We start from the raw sequence: 19,069 nt of genomic DNA, 5'->3' as shown, positions 1-19,069 counted from the left end.
GAAAGAGAGAGCACACACACAAAACCAGCCCAACAGAGAGCTGTGGAACAATCCAGTCCCTCTCGGGTGGGAAGGGGGAGGTGTAACCCTCCAGTCCCTGAATCTGACACTACCTAGCATGAGCCGCCTCGGTTTCCTCATCCATAAAATGGATACAAGGAGAGAACCTACTTCTGAGGGCTATTAAGTGGATTCCTTGAGTCACCACATGGAAAATGGATAGAACAATGCCTGTGTCTGGAAAGGACAAAGGAAGCGCGGAGGGCTATTACTGCAGGAGTATCTGCGGACTGAGCTTCACTTGGCGGAAAGAAAAAGGATTTCCCTAGGGGTGAGCGCACAGGGAAAAGGGATGTTGTGCTGTCATATGAGGAGGAAGGAAGGTCTGAAAAGTCCAAACCGTTCTAGGTTGAGCAAGTTTTGTAGACACCTTCCAGCCACGCCCCACAGGCTATTAAAATGCCCAAAGCCATGGGGGCCAGCTGGGAACTTCAGCAAGCTGTAGGATTTAGCTGTGGAACCCTGGTATACTGACTTAGTACGTCGTATCAGTGTTCGACTATTGTCAGAACCATCTCTCCGGTCTGCACAGCGGGACTACTCTATCCTTCGTTCAGGCATTAATTAGGCACCCATCACAAGTAAGGCACTGTACAAGGCAAGAGAAAACGCACTCCAGGTGTCTAAGCAAGGGAATGCAACAGCCAGGCTTTGTTTAGTGACCCGTTAGGAGAATAAACAGGAGGAAAGGATGCGGAGAAGGATACCCTGTAAGAGACCACCGCAATCAAGCGCCACACCTAACCTCTCGGATTTCCCAAAGGGAATTTCACTTAACACTGTGGATTTCACTTAACTGGGTCCCAACAAATACTTAACTTCCCAATTGAGAATAACAACTTCTATCAATTTAGCACTTACCATATGCCAAACGTTTCATTCGTTACCTCAGTTTCTCACAACAACCCAGCGAAGCGGATATTAGTATCTTTGTTTTACACGTGAGAAAACTCAAGAGAAAGCTCAGGGAAGTCAAAGATTGTTTAGAGTGACAAAATAAATGGAGGAGTGGGGATATGAATATAGGTCTGTCTCTCTAAATACCTATCCACACATCATTGGTGCTGGCCTGTAGCAAAGTTTTCCCTGGTCTATGTAAAAATGAGATCTAGAAACATATACCTACAAATGTCCATGTATGGTTGCCAGTTTCCTTGAGAAGGGCTACCTTTTATTCTAATAATGGATCCTATTTTTTTTATAAAAGAATAGTAAGAAGAATTTCTTTTTTAAATGCCCTCCTTGGCAAAACTACAAAATTAGTAAATTTGTATGTGTTTTCCCACTACCACATTCAACTGTGGTCTATAAAAGCCAAGTCCAGGAACCACTACACTAACGATGACATTTACGTAGCATTTACCATGACCCAGGCATTATTTTAAGCTTCGTAAATATACCACCTGTTTTAATTGCAGTGACTCTGGGAGTAGACTACTATATTCCCCTTTTTATAGATGACGTGCCTGAGGCACTAAAGTTTAAGTGTCTTGTCTAAGAGCCCAGAGCTGGGAAGAGGTAGGACTGGGACTCAAAGGGAGGGCCGTGTGCCTGGTGAGAGCACCTGAGGCCTCAGTCCCAACATTGTGAAAGCAAACAGACCTCAACCACTGCTATTTGGCCTATGACCTATAACGTTTAGACGTGTGAGACACTTACTGATAAGACCCTAAAACTGACGGCTACCTTGGGGCAAGTTACAAGATAACACATCAACAGGTGCGCGCAGCTCTGCTGAGTCAAGATACCAGCGAGCTGCCTTCGCAGCGCTCTAAGATGCCCATAACCTAAACAATTTAATTAACCAAATTGTTCTCTTTCATTCTCCCAGAAAACAGAAAGGCCTTCCAACCTTATGGGGCTTCCAAATTCACTCTTGGCATTCAGTTCTCAAAGTCAGAATTACAACACAAAAGCCTTTGTGGTAGTCAGAGCAAGTACTGAGGCTCATTTTATGGACAAGAATTTAAGTTAAAATAAATGAGTTGTCCAAGGTAACAAAGTCAGCAAGAAGCAAAATGAAAACTGACGGCAGAGAGGATTCTTTTTTTTTTTTTTTAAGATACATCCTTTTAAAGATTATTTATTTATGTATTTGACAGACAGAGATCACAAGTAGGCAGAGAGGCAGGCAGAGAGAGAGGAGGAAGCAGGCCCCCCGCCACGCAGAAAGCCCGATGTGGGGCTTGATCCCAGGACCCTGGGATCATGACCTGAGCCAAAGGTAGAGGCTTTAACCCACTGAGCCACCCAGGTGCCCCGGCAGAGAGGATTCTTTACAAGGCTTGAGGAATCCCAAGAACCAAAACTGCAGAGACTACTTTTTTTTCCTGGTTTCTCTCTCAAATGCATACCTTTATTTCAACAAATGTTGTATTCCTACTGACGTGTTCTAGGATAAATGTGACAGGTTCACAGAATAAATGGGAGAACAAAACAGAAAAAAATCCTGCGGCACTTCCAAAGCTATTTTGCAGTTCTTCCTGCTGTCTGAGTGTAAACTCCCTCACATTCCCATTGAACATCAGGTCTCCCTCATGAAGGAATGACAAGTGTGGGACTGTGTGTGTGCATGCAAACGTTCTGTTAATTAACAACTATAAAAACAAGGTAATATTTTAAATCTCCAAATTATTCCTTATTCAAGATAAAACATGAACCTGAACCACATTCTTAAAAAGTTCTTTCTCAGGGTGCCTGGGTAGCTCAGTAGGTTAAGTGTCTGCCTTCGATTCAGGTCACGATCCCAGGGTCCTGGGATCCAGCCCGGCGTAGGGCTCCCTGCTTAGTGGGGAGTCTGCTTCTCCCTCTCTGTCTGCCCCTTCCCCTGCTTGCGTGCATCCACTCACTCTCTCTCAAATAAATAGATAAAAAAAATTTTAAGAAGTTCTTCCTCATAATAAGATGAACTCTATCTTCTGGGTCAACGTCTTCTTGTGCTGAAATGTTTAGTCACACCTAATTCTTTAAGATAAGATGGGGGGGGCCGGAATCACGCCACTGGCTTTCTTAAATTTTTTACTTTCTGGTACCGAAACATGGTGTTCCTTGTGTTACTATAAGGGAAGAACTGCTTTTGTTTTAATAAACAGCATATAAGGGTGCCTGGGTGGCTCAGTGGGTTAAAGCCTCTGCCTTCAGGTCAGGTCATGATCTCAGGGTCCTGGGATCGAGCCCCGCATCGGGCTCTCTGCTCAGCAGGGAGCCTGCTTCCCTCTCTCTCTCTCTCTCTCTGCCTGCCTGTCTGCCTACTTATGATCTCTCTCTGTCAAATAAATAAAATATTTAAAAAAAAAATAAAAAATAAACAGCATATAAACTCTCTGAGGAGGAGGCATGCTCTGTATAACCAGTACTCTCAACAGTGCAGATACCCAAATATTGGTTGCATGGAGAGGAAAAAGGAAAAATAAAACTTGTCTCCCTGGATCTCTATCCTCTAGAGCTATAAAGTACAGGTTTGTTCCCTCCTCTGCTTAATAGCCCTAAATTATTTACATCTTAAAAGAAATTTTTAAGTCCCACACATGCTCTCTGCTCAGCAGGGAACCTGCTTCCCCCTCTCTCTGCCTGCCTCTCTGCCTACTTGTGATCTCTCTCTGTCAAATAAATAAATAAAATCTTAAAAAAAAAAAAAAAAGTGTGGGAAATGATGCCCCATCATATGAAAAAGAGGTCTGGACAATATGTAGAAAATTCAGAAATGTATGCTTTCAGATTTATGTACTTTTCTCCATGTAAGTTATAGCTTAATCTTTTTTAGTAAAAAAACGTTAAAGTTCTGAATATAATATATGTATTCCTTGTATTCATACAGAACATGAAATTACAACTATTTCAGCTAATGCTGCCATTTTTAAACCTTTACGGCCGTGGGCTAATGCTGGGCACATGCCAACAGCAGAGACCCACTGCCTAAGCACTGAGAGGACTCTTTCCCTTTTTCCTCATTTACCAAAGGTTTTATCTGCATTCCTCTAGTGACAGACTAATCAGAGGAAAAAAATCTCCGAGAAGTCAGCAGCATTCAAAAAGTATTCAATTTCAGGACATTAGAAATGCTATCACAAAAGAGACATCCACCAGCCTTCTACCTACAAACTTAACATTTTGGGAAAATAAAGATCTAGTGATACTTTTATCACCAAGCATTTGAAGTACACTATTCCCACTGAAATAATTCCCTTGAAGTAAAAGCCACTCTAGTTAAAGATGCAGATTTCGAGAATCTAATAATCTTGTATTAATGCAGTACTGGCTTTCATTTGTACACAATCAATCTGTTACTGAACAAAGAATCCTTTTTAATTGCCCATGGCAATTAACAGTAATCATTTTCTTTTGTCTTATTCCTAAGTAGTGCAAGCTGTAATAGAGGAAGCCATGATTTTGACCTTTCTTTAAAATGGAGATGGAGAGAAATGCAATGCAACTTTTTTTTTTTTTTTAATTTTTTACACTTCAGGAGGCTGTTAGCTGTAGCTGGCCAGCACACTTTTTTTTTTCTTTTTTTTTTCTAAAGATTTTATTTATTTATTTGACAGAGAGAGAGATCACAAGTAGGCGGAGAGGCAGGCAGAGAGAGAGGGGGGAAGCAGGCTCCCCACCGAGCAGAGAGCCCGATGCGGGGCTCGATCCCAGGACCCTGGGATCACGACCCGAGCCAAAGGCAGAGGCTTTAACCCACTGAGCCACCCAGGTGCCCCCGGCCAGCACACTTTCATTCCAACATTATTTTTGTTATTTCATTTTTCACCCCAATATTATTTAATAACTTTCTGATTCATGAAAAAAGCACTGTAGTTAGTTCCACACAAATAAGTCAAGGGGCTTGGTATAGTTTTGTCTATACATTTCTAGCTGTCTAAAGAATTTTCTCAATTGAAAACTGTCAATTGGGAGCCACTCAGATACTTTTCTACTTACCAAAGAAAATACAGACTTAAGGAGTCATTACATGACCAAATAGGTCTATCTTACTATATTATTTATTTTGGACAACTTTACATATATATATGTGGAATATAAGTGGGTGTGGAATACACACACACACACACACACACACACACACACACATCAGGGTTTGAATCCTGGTCAGAAATCAAATGCTCGGGCACCTGGGTGGCTCAGTGGGTTAAGCCTCTGCCTTCAGCTCAGGTCATGATCCTGGGGTTCTGGGATCGAGTCCCGCATCCAGCAGTCTGCTCAGCAGGGGGCCTGCTTCCCTCTCTCTGTCTGCCGCTCTGCTTACCTGTGATCTCTCTCTGTCAAACAAATAAATAAAATCTTAAAAAAAAATCAAATGCTCAACTTTATCAACATGCTGGCTAGATAAACTGGTATTTGGGGCTATATATTCTTTTTCAAAATGGTGTGCCATAGAACCAACTGTGTGTTCAGTAGTCTCTGAATATGGAAGCCTTTAAGACTATTAATACAGAGCCACTGCTCAAGAATGCAGAAATTCATCAGACTACTCAACAAATAATTCCCTCAACCCAGCGTATATCATATATAGCTAATCATTCACAACTAACTATAAATTCCTTAAGGGGATGAACTGTAGCTTATTCTTCTATCCCAGAGAAACAAGGCAGACTAATAAAATAAACACAGCTCTTGGAATCAGACAGACACGGATTCATAACACAGCTTGCAACCTCTCAGCTGTGTAACCCTGGTCAGGACACTTACGGTATTAGACATATTTGAGGATTAAATGCTGACCAGGAGGGCATGCCCTCTGAGAGTTTAAAGCCTAAAAATGGCCAGAATAGTTGGTACACATCTCTCCACCCACCTACCCCTCAAAAGAGAAAAACAAAAAGGCTCTGGCACCTGTTTGGGTTCAATCAACATATATGTAGTGGGGGGTCTACTATGTGGAAGATATTTTGCTAGGTGTGACAGGAAATAAAAAATACACGAGGGGGGTGCCTGGGTGGCTCAGCGGGTTAAGCCCCTGCCTTTGGCTCAGGTCATGATCTCAGGGTCCTGGGATCAAGCCCCACATCAGGCTCTCTGCTCAGTGGGGAGCCTGCTTCTTCCTCTCTCTGCCTGCCTCTCTGCCTACTTGTGATCTCTGTCAAATAAATAAATAAAATCTTTAAAAAAAAAAATACATGAGGGTTCCCACCCTCAAGGGGTTTACTATCTGGAAAGAAGAAACAATCTAGTATTATTAGCTATAAAATAAGGCAGAATGGGAACCAACTAGTATAATCCCTTCATTTTTCAAATGAAGAAATTGTAGCCAAGAGAAGTGAAAATGATTTGGCCAAAGTCATGCAGCTAGTGAGAGCAGAGCCGGGGCTAGGGCCTGAGTTTCTTCATTGTCAATTCAACATTCTTTACACCATAGGAAGCTGCCTCTCAATTGTTCAAATTTGATTTCCCAGTGCAAATATTACCATAGTGACCGGCAAAAGGACATTTTCCAAATAAGAATGCAGAGACACTAGGAGAACAAAAAAGGTACGAAATACCACAGATGCATAATGCAACAGTCACAACTGCCACAAATTTCATAAAATGACAATGCTCATTTCAATAAAGGAAGATCAAGGAGATAGGCAAGTCTGGCTATTCTCAACTAAAGTAAATATTACTTTCCTGTGATGATGGTTCATGGCTGAAAGTACCTGGTTCTCTGCTAATATATCAACTTAATGGTGCGTCTTAACACCATGGAAGCAAATAAATGAAAATCAGACTGACAGATGCCAAAAGTTATTTTCAAGAATTCTTCATAGACAAAACCTCATTAAAGCACTGTATCAAAAATTAAATAGAAATAAACTTTCAGGAAGATGAACATGAATGATTTGTTTGCATTTCTTAATACCAGCAATTCAAGTGCTATTCAGACGCTGCTGTTTGAGAGCCTAGGTCAACAATGACTCAGCTTGAAAGATTCCATATTGCTTTTAAAAGAAGTGTATGGTTTTAGTTATGTAGTGAATACAATCTGGATGCCCCTTTCCCCCAAAATTATAAACTAATTTTCACATGAATGGCTTAAAAAGAGACAGTGCTTATGTTTGAAAGACATATTCAACAAAGGCAATCCGGTTCATTTTATCGCATCCCCCAGAGAAAGAGCCCTTACCCCCGGTTCTGACCTACAGGATTTGATGCTGGGAGAGGGGGGATGGAGGGGTTAAGAGTAGCACCAGGAGTCCAGTCGCAGTCCCAGCTCTAACTTGCTATGTGGTCCAGGACAAGAATCTACAACCAGAGCTGGACAGCACACTCGATTTCAGACTAGGAATGTGAAACCCAGAGAGGTGAAGTGTTCAAGGTTCCCACTAATTAGGTTAAAGCCTAGACCAGAAGATCTTCTGCATGTATTTCCAATACTCCTTCAGTTGTGACAGGAAACCTGTTACCATGCCCTGTGCAAGTTCATTTTCCCATCTGTAAATCAGGAGGCTAGACTAGGCACAGATTTTCAAGTTGTGCTGCTCTAAATCCAAGGGATTTCTGCTAGTCACCTTCCCTCTTCAAGTAAAGAATCTCCAAGTTATGTATTTCATATAGTGTGAAAATAAATTTTAAACAACTGGACTAGACGGTCAATAAAATGTCACACTGACTGGGTAAATTAAGACACCCAGCTGGTGAATGACAATAATTATACCAGATCACAGGAAGGCAGGCTCTACAGGAAGCTTAACACCTCTCAGAAGGCCCCCACAAACTGAAGATGTGAAAGCAGAAGATACTAGAGGGAGATGGATAGACAACCACTTGCACTGTGTCAGCCTCCAACCGTACTGAACTGTGGTGTCTCCCCACCACACAGAGACTGCACAAACATCCAAGCAGCTGTAGTTTATAGTCAGCAGTGAAACCCTCACTCCTCCTAGGCTGTCCTTTGCCAAAAGTTACCATCAGGCCCATGGATCTGCACACGGACAACAACTTCCGTGTAACTCGTATCAAGAAGAATGACTCTTTCTCATTTTTTTTTCACTGTCCTAAATGCTTTGGCCTTCATCATGCCAAGCAAAAAGAAGGGGTACATGGTCAAAAGAATAGTGTTAAAAAAGCGGGGGGGGGGGCGGCTGGGTGGTTCAGTGGGCTGGGCCTCTGCCTTTGGCTCGGGTCATGATCTTGGAGTCCTGGGATCAAGCCCCACGTTGGGCTCTCTGCTCCGCGGGGAGCCTGCTTCTCCCTCTCTCTCTCTGCCTGCCTCTCTGCCTACTTGTGATCTCTCTCTCTGTCAAATAAAGAAATAAAATCTTAAAAAAAGAAGTGAAGAACTTTGATCACACTAGCATTAGAGATTTTCTAGGCACTGCAGGACCCTTGAAGACAACAGAAATAGAAAACAGTCATCTACTGCCATCTCCTGCTCTAACCCCACCCCCACTGGCATATTAAGGGTTCCAGAAGGCCAAGGCTACCACCTCAGATTTTGGTAGCACCCAATTCCATCATGAAAGCAAATGCTGACACTGAGGTTGGAGGCTCTGCAACTAAACCATCAGAGAAATGCGACAATCCTTTTAACATCAGTTACCAGTTTAGGAAGAAAAATCACCCCTTTGTTGTTCTGTCTCCTCTCTTCCTATTATGTAAACTTAGGCTTTGGCCATGCAGAAACTTTCTGTGCTGCCAGTGATGTTAAAACTCTAAAACACAAATTTAAGCAGAGTTACATACACAGTTATCTTATTCTTAATTAGCCATCACTTCCCCATTAAGAATAAAAAGCAACTATTTATATCAACATGGAAAACATAAACACTAAAATAAATTCAGAGACTGAATCTTGATTCACAAGGCCAAAATTCAAAAATGAATGGAAACCAACAGAAAGATGAACCAAAATTCTGTAAGTCAATAATGGCGGAAAAAAAATTAATAATAATAATGTTGAAGATACATGCTATAGATAATTAAAATTACCAGACTCTGCTTGTCAGAAAATTTAAAGTGCTAAGAATTCAGAAGCTAAATGAACCACGTGGATCTTATGATTTAGGCCCCCTTACTGTATCATAGACAAATACCCTAACATTTGATGAGTCAATGGTCCAATTCTGCAGATAACAGTGGATGCTTTTTATTTCCAGTATTCACACAGAACTATTTCTAAATAAGTGCTGAAGTAAACAAAGTTTGATCATAGCTCAGTTAAGAAATAAAATCCTTCCAGTAAATGCTCCTTCACAGCTGGATGGCTGCTTTAATATGCAATTGCCCTAGGCCACAGGGGGAAAAAAAAATCAGGCTTTTGATTTACTTAAGAAATAAAATAAATAAACCTAGAGCCTGCGAGTTTCCCTCTTCCAAGTTAAGGACAGAAAATGGTTAGATGGCTTCTCTGTTAAAAAAAAAAAAACAACAACAACCAAACACCTCTTTCTCTGAATAGATTTCCTAAACCCCACCCCCAACATAAGATCACTGAAGAAATAGCTTCAGGAAAGGTAGCTAAGGTATATTTCTCAGGTAATAAGATCAAAAGTCCTTTCATATCAGCCCGTTCCTGGCACTCTTTCCTCATTCTGCCAAATCAGGTCACTCACAAGGCCTGGGGAAGGTCAGGGCCCACCCACATACTTCTTGTACACCAAAGAGCCCCCGGCCCCCCAGCATGGATCTGCCCAGAGGCATTCAGCTCCTGTGGCTGGAAGCGCCTGCAGCACCAGAGGGCAGAAATCTGAGCGACACTTGGCACTGTCTCTTCCAACAAACAACCGCAATGGGCTTTCCAAACTCGGGCCCTAATCCTTTCGAAGACCAGGAAGCTGAAGCCTTCCTGGGGCAGAGGTGAAAAGAAATAAGCCCACCCTCCCAAAGGTCACACTGCAAACCAGAGGCCATTAGGGAAGAAGGCAAGACTGCAGCTTCTGCAGCCCCAGAACAGTAAACACCAAATGGGGCTATAACCCCTGAGGGATTGGGGAGAACTTGAGAACTAGCACTTCCCCAGCCAGAGGTAAAAAAAAAATGAGACCGTCATGGTGGGCGGGGAGGGGGGGGGGGGGGGGGGGGGGGGGGGGGCAAAAAAGGCGCGACTCTTAATTCTCCCAGGGGGGTGGGGGGGGGGGGGGGGGGGCACGAGAATAAAACTGTCTCTTTACAATAGCTCAGAGAAGGAGGGAGGGAAAGTGAGAAAGAGAAGAAAGACCTATGAGCAGCTGCGCTCTCCTGTTCCAAACGTCACGAAGCTGCAAAGCCCAGAGATCTGAAGGGGCTGGGGAGCAAGATGGGAATGAGAGGAAAAAAAAAAAAAATGGGGCAATAGAAAGAGACCTTCTCCCTCACCATCACTGACCTCGGTAGAAGTAGGGAAAATGGGGGCAACAATCCCAGACTCCAGAGAGCAGGAACCAGCCAACCACCCCCCACATATTTACCCAGACTTCAAGATCCCTGGGGATAAAACCCTGGGGGTCAGGGTTCCGAGTGAATCTGCAATCTAAACCAGAGCCTAGAGAGCTCTAGGCCCAACCCAGCCCCTTCCCCTCCAAAGCTGGGGACTGGAGGCTAGGGGAAGACGAGCCTGAAGAGGGGAAGCACTCGTGGGAATGGGCGGGTCAAGGCTGGGTAGCAGGGAGAAGCAATCCTGACAGGAACCTAATGGGAAGAAAAGGCGACTGGCAGGGTACAAAGGGAAAGAAAAGGTGAGGAAACAAATCAACGATGAACAGAGTTGAGACTTGGGTATCAAAGGGAGGGAGAATCTATCCAAGAACTGAGATGGCTCTGGGGGGATGGGGGGGCAGCCAGTGAAAGGAAGGAATGGTTGAGAAGATATCTCTACTACCAGGCAGAACTAGGAGAAAGAGAACTCAAAAAAGGAGGTAAAAGGTAGGACAAAGGAGGGAGAACAAATACAAGTAAGGAAAGGGTGGAGGTTGAGGGTTGAATCAAAATGGTGGGGGAGGAGGTCAGGTGGAAAACTTAGAATTGAGAGAGAACACAGGTGGGATGGAATTTCGGGATGACCAGGATTAAAGAAAATCACTCCAACAGGGAACAGCAATAGTAAAGTTAAAACGGGTGAAAAAAATAGGTGGGCAAGTGGACAGCTCCAAAAGGGGCAGAGCTGGGAGAAAAACGTTAGAGCCGATGGGGCAGAGCTGAACAAATGATAAGAGCAGGTGCAAAAAGGATTTGGGGCAGGTCTAAGAGACGCAGCGAAATGGGAAGGAAGGGGGGGCGATAGGTCAGAAAAGTTAGAAAAGATCTGGGGAGGTAAAGGGCAAGTCTGAGGAAGGCAAAACGGAGAGGAGAAGACTTAGAGCAAAGAGGAGGCTGGGAGCAGGTCTCAAGCAGAGAACTGAAGGGGAAACAGGTCAAAGAAAGCGGGAGCAAATGAATGAGACAGCTCAACAGGGCCAATGAGGAGGTGGAGAGGAGAGGAAACCGCAAGGAGACCTGGGCAGAACGGGGGCCTGCAGGGCAGCACTGAGGCTGCGGACAGGCTGAGTTACAGAGGTCAGAGAAGTGAATGGCAGAAATGAGAGCTGCAGGGACGGGGGAGTTGTGGGGAGATGCTCTTCGCGCAGGGCAGAGTCGAAAAGCCAGCAGGTTAGGGGACACAGAAGATCTGAGATTGGGCAAAGGGCAGATCGGGTATACAGAAAGGTCTGGAAGAGAAAAAGGTCTGAATGGTAAATGGGAGCAAGATCTGAGAAGGGGAGGAGGTGAGCATGGTGCAACCGAGTGTGAGAGGGAGCAGGGGACTGAACGAAGAGACATGGAAGGGTCGCAGAGCTTAGAGGCATCTCGGGGCTGCACCAGGTTCCGCGAGTGGGCAGTAGGGCCCAAGAGGGAGGCGGAATTAAGTTCAAGGAGAAGACCTAGGGCCAGCAGTGCCAAGATGAACAAGGTCTCCGATGGATCTCCAAGGAGGTGGAACCACGGGTCCTAAAGGGACAGTTCCTGGGGGTGCAAACAGAGGACGGATCACAGTAGACGGGTCAAAGACGGGTACAGATCCGGAGGGTGGTGAGAGTGGAATCGAAGAGGGGGCAGGCGGGTCACGATTCTCAACGTGAAGGTCCAAAATTAAGGGATGCAAAAGGGTCACTGAGGAGGTGGGTCCCAAGAGCACTGCAGCGTCCAGGAGGGGCGAAGGGCATTACTGAGGGGCGGAAGAGGGAAAGGGGAGGAGCAGAATTGGGAGCAGAGTGGCTTAAGTGAGGAGGGGGTGGCCGAGGCAGACACCGAGATCTCAAATGGGTCGGAAGGTGGGGGCAGACGCGGGGACAGCAAGGCTGGGCGAGCAGGGACAGGTCCGAAGGGCGGGCGGGCCCCGCGGGCCGGGCCGCAGCGCGAAGCAGAGGGACCGGCGGGGCCCGGGGGGCTGGGGGGCCGCTCCCTCCCCTCCCCCTCCGGCTCCTCCATTGTTCCCGGGCTCCGGGCCCCGCCGTCCCCGCCTCCCCTTGGACCCCGCAGCGGGGCGGCGCCCGGCCTCGCCGCCGGGGCCCGCGAGCTCGCGCACTCACCAGCTGGGCGCCCTCAGCGCGGCTCCGGCCTCCAGGATCCCAGCAGCGGCGACGGCGGCCCCGGCGCCATGTTCTGCTGCTCCTCGTCCAGCGGCGGCTGAGGCGGCGGCGGCGGCTCCGGCGGCGGGGGGCCGGGCGGACCCTCCCTCGCGGGCTCCCTCCTCCGCCTCCTCCACCTCCTCCACCTCCTCCTCCCGCCGAGCCGCGGCTCTCCCTCGGGGCGGGGGGGCGGGGAGGGGAAGGGGGGAGGGGCGGGAACCAGGGGGAGGGCGGACCAGCCTCGCTCGCTCGCTCCCTCCCTCCTTCGCAATGGCGGCGGCGGCACCTCCTTCCTGCGGCCGCCGCTCCCGTGCGCGCGCGCTCCTCGCTACTGCGCGTGCGTGGCGTGCGGACCGTTGCAGGAGGATAACGGCCCTTGGGCGCGCGCCGCAAGGGGATAACCGGCGCCAAGCAGGAGACTAAGCGAGGGCGTCTACGCGCCCAAGGGGCTCAGTGCCACTACCGCGGCCTCTGGCTGGGAACGGGCGCGGAGGCCATCGTGCGCGTACGCCTCAAAGAAATGCCGCTACTGCGGTGGCTGCGGCGCGAGACAGCACCAAGAAGCCTGCGACCCGGCAGAGGGAATGCTGCGGGCAAGTGCGCGTGCGCGGGACAGACTGCCTGGCGCGAGGCGGAGGGCGTGGCCCGCGGGAGTAGCGCGCACCCCTGCGCGCGCCAGAAGCAGCCGATCCCCTCCTTGCGGGGGCTCGTGGAGAAAGCGGGAGGGGAGAGGCATGGCCCGGTTTTGGGGGCGGGGGCGAAGGGCGCGATCCCGCTCGCGCGGGACCTGACCAGCCAATAGGACGCGAGGGGAGGTGGGTTAGCCGCGCGAGCCTCAGCCCCTGGGATAACGGAGGCGGTGAGATGGAGCGACGTAACGTCGGGCGGTGGGGAGGGGCTGGGGAGAAGGGAGAACACCCAGCGAGGGAGTTGATTGGGGAACACGAGGAGGCGTGGCCCGCCTCAGCCCAATCCAAGCCTGGCAATTTGTCGTTCCGGAAGAAGGGGCAGGGCTAGGGAGCGCGTGCTCTTTCCCTCGGCAGTGAAGAAAATCTGCAGGCGCCCCGCGCAAGTACGGTTTGCTCTGGGTTCTGTGATCGCCCGGAACTCGGGAGACGGACAAGGGTCTGCTTCTGCGTGCAGCCCTGACCTCCAAGTCAGCATTGTGCAAATGACTGCAAATCAAATGTCAGTTCAGGCTCGTACAGGGGAAACAGTGATGGGAAGAGGCACTGCCGTAACTCTTGAGTTGGAAACTGAGGAGGGGTTCCTCTGGGACCCCTCCGGAAGTACGCATGGTGGAAGATGAGCGTTCTGGGCACTGAGTCAATATTTACGGAATGCATGAAGAAGGGCTGTTTCCTATTACATTTTGCGTTTCTTTCTTCAGTCTTTTGATCCACAAAATGGAATAATAATTGTACCTCCCTCACAGGGTTGCTGAGAGAATTAAATAATATATATTTGTAAAGTGCTAAGCTTATTGTAAAGTGCTAAGCTTTGTTTTATTTTTATTTTATTATTTTATTATTATTATTTTTTAAATCTCTACAGCCAACATCAGGCTTGAACTCACAACCCGAGATCAACAGTGACATGCTCCACGGACTGAGCCATCCAGGTGCCCCTCCTGCCCTCAAGTTTGAAAAAATCCATTAAATAAAGGTTTTTTGGTTACTGATCAGAGTCCCCTCCCTTGACTTTTTTAACTCAGCATTTTTTATGCATGTAATCTGATTTTTAGATGTCTGTGACTTTTTTGTTCTTTTTTAAGTTTAAGTACTGTGAGCCAAACCAAGTGCATGGCCCAGGTTTTCTTTAGGCTGTCACCGCAAACCTTGGTTTATAAATGATTTTGACATCAGTTAAGGGAATACCATATTCCCCACCTCAAATTAATATATCTTTATAACTGTCTTTATAACTCCAAGGTTGTTCAATTCTTGGAAGATTGTGAACTACCAACACCCAGAATAAAGAACAAAGGCTTCACTCTGAATCTAAATGTCCCTCTCCCTGTCTTTTGGAGTCTGTCAACTCTACCTAGTCCTGTGAGTTTCAGCTTAACACCACTTCCTCAGAGTGACCTCCCAGATTTGGTCTGACTCCTTATTTGATGAAAACTGTACTTTATGCTAGGACACATTCTATAACACTTTAAACATTAATTTAACATTAATCCTCAACATCTTATGAGTAGGTTACAGTTGTTATGGTTCTACTAAACTAAGGCACGGGGAGGTTACACAGCTAGTCAGTGGCAGATTGGAAATTCAACCCGACAGTGGGGGTATGATGACTACACACAAACTGCTTCTTCATAACACTCCACCAGGGCCCGAAGTTCTGTATTGGTATCACCATTTTATGCGTGAGCACTTTTTTTTTTTTTAATTCTATCTTTTTTTTTTTTTTTTAATTTATTTGACAGACAGAGATCACAAGTAGGCAGAGTGGCAGGCAGAGAGAGAGAGGAGGAAGCAGGATCCCCACTGGGCAGAGAGCCCAATGTGGGACTCGATCCCAGTACCCTGAGGTCATGACCTGAGCGGAAGGCAGAGGCTTAACCCACTGAGCCACCCAGGCGCCCCTGCGTGAGCCCTTTCAAGGCAGGGACTCTGTCTGGCTATTTCTTCAGTCCGGCAAAAGGCCCACAATAAATACTCGTTAATGAACAAATGAATGAATCCAATGCTAAACAACAGTGATGGCTGAAAAGATACAGTCCGTGTCTAATGACTAACTCTTACCCCTCTTTCGGACACTAGCTCATAGGGCCCCTCATCCAGAAGGCCCTCTTAACCTAACAGTCTTGGTCAGGCGCTCCCTCTACCCTCCCAGAGCCCCTTTGGGTCCTCCAGCCAATCCCTGACCACTCTGAGTTGTCCCTGTCTAGTGATGGGTCTTTCTCTCCCACCGGACTGTGAACCCCGAAAGGGCTGGGTCAAGGCTGTCTCAGCCACTGTTGATGTGTCCAGTACAGGTCAAGGCACAAGGCAGGGGCTCATGCAGTGTTTCCTTGACTGAACAGTCGTAACTATCAAGGAGCGCCTTCCCAGCTCGGCAATTCTTTCCAGTGCGCTGGAGGGCCGGTGTTAGCTGAGCAAGCCAACCACAGGAAACAGGCTTCCCTGGGGGCAGCCGCCCCCGCACACCCGGCTAGCCTCCACTCCAGGATAAATAAACAACCGAGTAAACAATTAGCTGACAGAGAAAAGTGCAGACTGCTGGCCCCAGCCGATGTCAAGATTTCCCAAGCATCACCCCGAAATGGGCCCCGAGGACTGGACGTCACATCAGCCAGAGAGGCAAGGTGAGTATGAGGGTCTGGGGTTCTGGACCCTGATCGGAGAGAGGCACAGCCAGAAAAATCCACAGAAGAGTTTTGCAAAGAGGGGGAATGTGCTGGAGCAAATTCTCTCTACATTCCTCAGAGCCTGAAAGAATCAGACAGAGGGTGGAGACCAGGTCTGCTCTCGTGCAGAAGTCAGTGAGCTCACAGCGCCTCCTACAAACCGAACTGGGGAAGCAGCGTCTTGCTGATGCCGCGGGGGATGTCAGGGAGCGGTGAACTCTTCCGCCATTGGTCAGGAGGGCAGCCAATCGCGAGGAAGGAAGGGGAGGCGGGGATGCTCGGATTCACCGCGGGATCCTGTGGCCCGGCCAGTGGCTGATACGTACTGGGCACGCGCTATATAGCTGATGGAAGGATGGATGATGAGATTTTCATAGAATTTGGAAATGGAACTATAACGCGGATACCGAGAAATACACAAATCACAAGTATACAGCTCGATTAATAATTCAGAGAGAGACACACCCCCTTTAACCTGCGCCCAGATAAAAAGAATGTGACCACCTCTCGGAAGCCCATCCCCTGACCCCGTCCAGTCACTCCCCTCCCCCCACGACAAAAACCTCTACCCTGATTTCTGTGGCTGTTGATTAGTTTTGCCCGTTTTTACACCGCATATAAATGAAATTTACAACAAGCGGCCTCTTTGAATCAACATTGTCAGATTCACCCACGTTACTGGGTGTATCTATAGGTCGTCTGTTCTCAATGCTGTGTAGTATTCCATTGTGTGAATGAAATACAGTGTTTTTAGACATTCTATTGTCGGTGAGCATCTGGGTAATTTCCATTTGGGGGCTATTATGAAAAGTGCTGCTATGACAATCTAGAATATGTCTTTTGGGGGCACCTGCGTGGCTCAGTGGGTTAAGCCTCTGCCTTCAGCTCAGGTCATGATATCAGGGTCCTGGAATCGAGCCCCGTATCAGCCTCTCTGCTCAGCAGGGAGCCTGCTTCCCCCTCTCTCTGCCTGCCTCTCTGCCTACTTGTGATCTCTCTCTCTGTCAAATAAATAAATAAAATCTTAAAAAAATAAAAAAGAATACGTCTTTTGGTGGGGTCCCTGGGTGGTGCAGATGGTTAAGCGTCTGGCTCTTGGTTTGGGCTCAGGTCATAATCTCAGGGTCATGATCTCAGTCTCATGATCTCATGAGATCGAACCCCCAGTCTATTCCTCACTTAGCGTGGAGTTTGCTTGAGATTCTCTCTTCCTCTCCTTTTGCCCCTCCTGCTAGTGTTCACTCACTCTCTCTCTGAAATAAATAAACAAATATTTAAATAAATATGCCTTTTGGTAAACATATGTATTCATTTCTGCTAGCTATGTACCTGAGTGAAACTGCTGGTCACCGAGGGCGCGTGTGTTCACCTTTCCCAAAGCAAATGTACCAAGTTCCATCCCAAGAGTTATGTGTAAGAATTTAAACTGCTGGGGCACCTGGGTGGCTCAGTGGGTTAAAGTCTCTGCCTTTGGCTCAGGTCATGATCCCGGGGTCCTGGGATGGAGCCCCGCATCGGGCTCTCTGCTCTGCGGGAAGCCTCCTTCCTCCTTTCTCTCTGCATGCCTCTCTGCCTACTTGTGATCTCTGTCAAATAAATAAATAAAATCTTTAAAAAAGAAAAGAATTTCAACTGCTTCCCCTTTTCCATCTTTTTTTTTTTAAGATTTTATTTATTTATTTGACAGACAGAGACCACAAGTAGGCAGAGAGGCAGGCAGTGAGAGAGGAAGGGAAGAGGCTCCCTGCTGAGCAGAGAGCCCGATGCAGGGCTCAATCCAGGACCCTGAGATCATGACCCAGCCGCCCCCCGCTTTTCCATCTTTTTAATTTAATTTTGGCTATTCTAATGGTTGCATAGCTATATCCTTTGTAGTCTTAATTTGTCTTTCCCCAGTGATTCCTGGGGTTGAGCATCTTTCCATGGTTATATAAGCCATCTGAATAGCATCTTTTGTGAAGTGCTATTCAAGCCTTTTGCCCATTTCCCCCCTGTCATATATTATTTTCTTTACTTATTTTAAATTATGCAATACTACATGAATTTCTTGTCCTTGGAAGAAATTAAGATACCCTAGATAAAATTCAGTCTCCATGGAGTGTCTGACCCCAACCCACTTACCTCTCCACAAATGTGTTTTCTACCAGACCTCTCTATACATTCACATGAATGCAGCATAGCATAGTGGCTTGAGGCGTTGACACTGGAGCCACAATGCCTGACCTAGAATCTCAACTCCACCATTTACAATAGCTGTGTGACCTTGGGCAAGTTACTCAACTTCTCTGTACCTCAATTTCCTCATCTTTAAAATGGGGTTGATAATATTAATACCTAACTCACAGGGTTGTTTTGAGGTTTCAATAAGCGAATTGCTTGGAAAAAATGCCTGGAACATAGTAAACACTATACTGGTGATAGCTACAACTGAGTTGTGAAGGATATATATATATATATATATATATATATATATATCACGTAACATTTTCATGGTGGTAAATATAAATAACATAGAATGTACCACTTAACCATTTTTTAAAAAGATTTTATTTATTTATTTGATAGACAGATATCACAAATAGGCAGAGAGGCAGGCGGGGGATGGGGGGGAGGCAGGTTCCCCGCTGAACAGAGAGCCTGATGTGGGGCTCGATCCCAGGACCCTGGGATCATGACCTGAGCTGAAGGCAGAGGCTTTAACCCACTGAGCCACCCAGGCACCCCACCCCCACTTAACCATTTTTAAATATTTTATTTTTTATTTAATTATATATTTTAAAATATATTTTATTTATTTATTTTAGAGAGAGATAGAGAGGGCGAGTGGAGGGGAGGGGAGGAGCAAAGGGAGAGGGAGAGAGAGAATCTAAAGCAGCCTTCTCACTGAGCTTGGAGCCCAACGTGGGGCCTGATCCCAAGATCCCAAGATCATGACCCGAGCTGAAACCCAGAGCAGGTGCTTAACCTACTGAGCAATCCAGTCCCCCTCCACTTAACCATTTTTAGATGTACATTTCAGTGGGACTGAGTACATTCACAACATTGTTCAACGTTACCACCATCCAATTTCAGACCTTATTAATTATACCCAAACTGAAACTCAGTATCCATTAAACAGTAACTCCCCTTTCTGCCTCCAGCCCCTGGT

The 19,069-nt window shown here is 46.7% G+C and overlaps 1 protein-coding gene across 1 annotated transcript in view; it reads right to left on the bottom strand.

Moving 5' to 3' along the window:
* The window catches only part of ARHGAP35 (Rho GTPase activating protein 35), a 119,953-nt gene extending 107,243 nt beyond the window's left edge, over positions 1–12,710 (bottom strand). Inside the window, exon 1 of the mRNA XM_032839325.1 lies at positions 12,528–12,710. The gene's annotated coding sequence lies outside the window, so the exon portion shown is untranslated. The remainder of the gene's footprint in view (positions 1–12,527) is intronic.
* Positions 12,711–19,069: the final 6,359 nt, after the last annotated feature.

Source organism: Lontra canadensis, unplaced genomic scaffold, assembly GCF_010015895.1.
Source record: "Lontra canadensis isolate GAN:19392208 unplaced genomic scaffold, GSC_riverotter_1.0 scaffold107, whole genome shotgun sequence".
In the NCBI taxonomy this organism is placed as follows: Eukaryota; Metazoa; Chordata; class Mammalia; order Carnivora; family Mustelidae; genus Lontra; species Lontra canadensis.
Note: the sequence above shows the minus strand (reverse complement) of the source record. Positions and strands in the feature narration are given on the sequence as shown.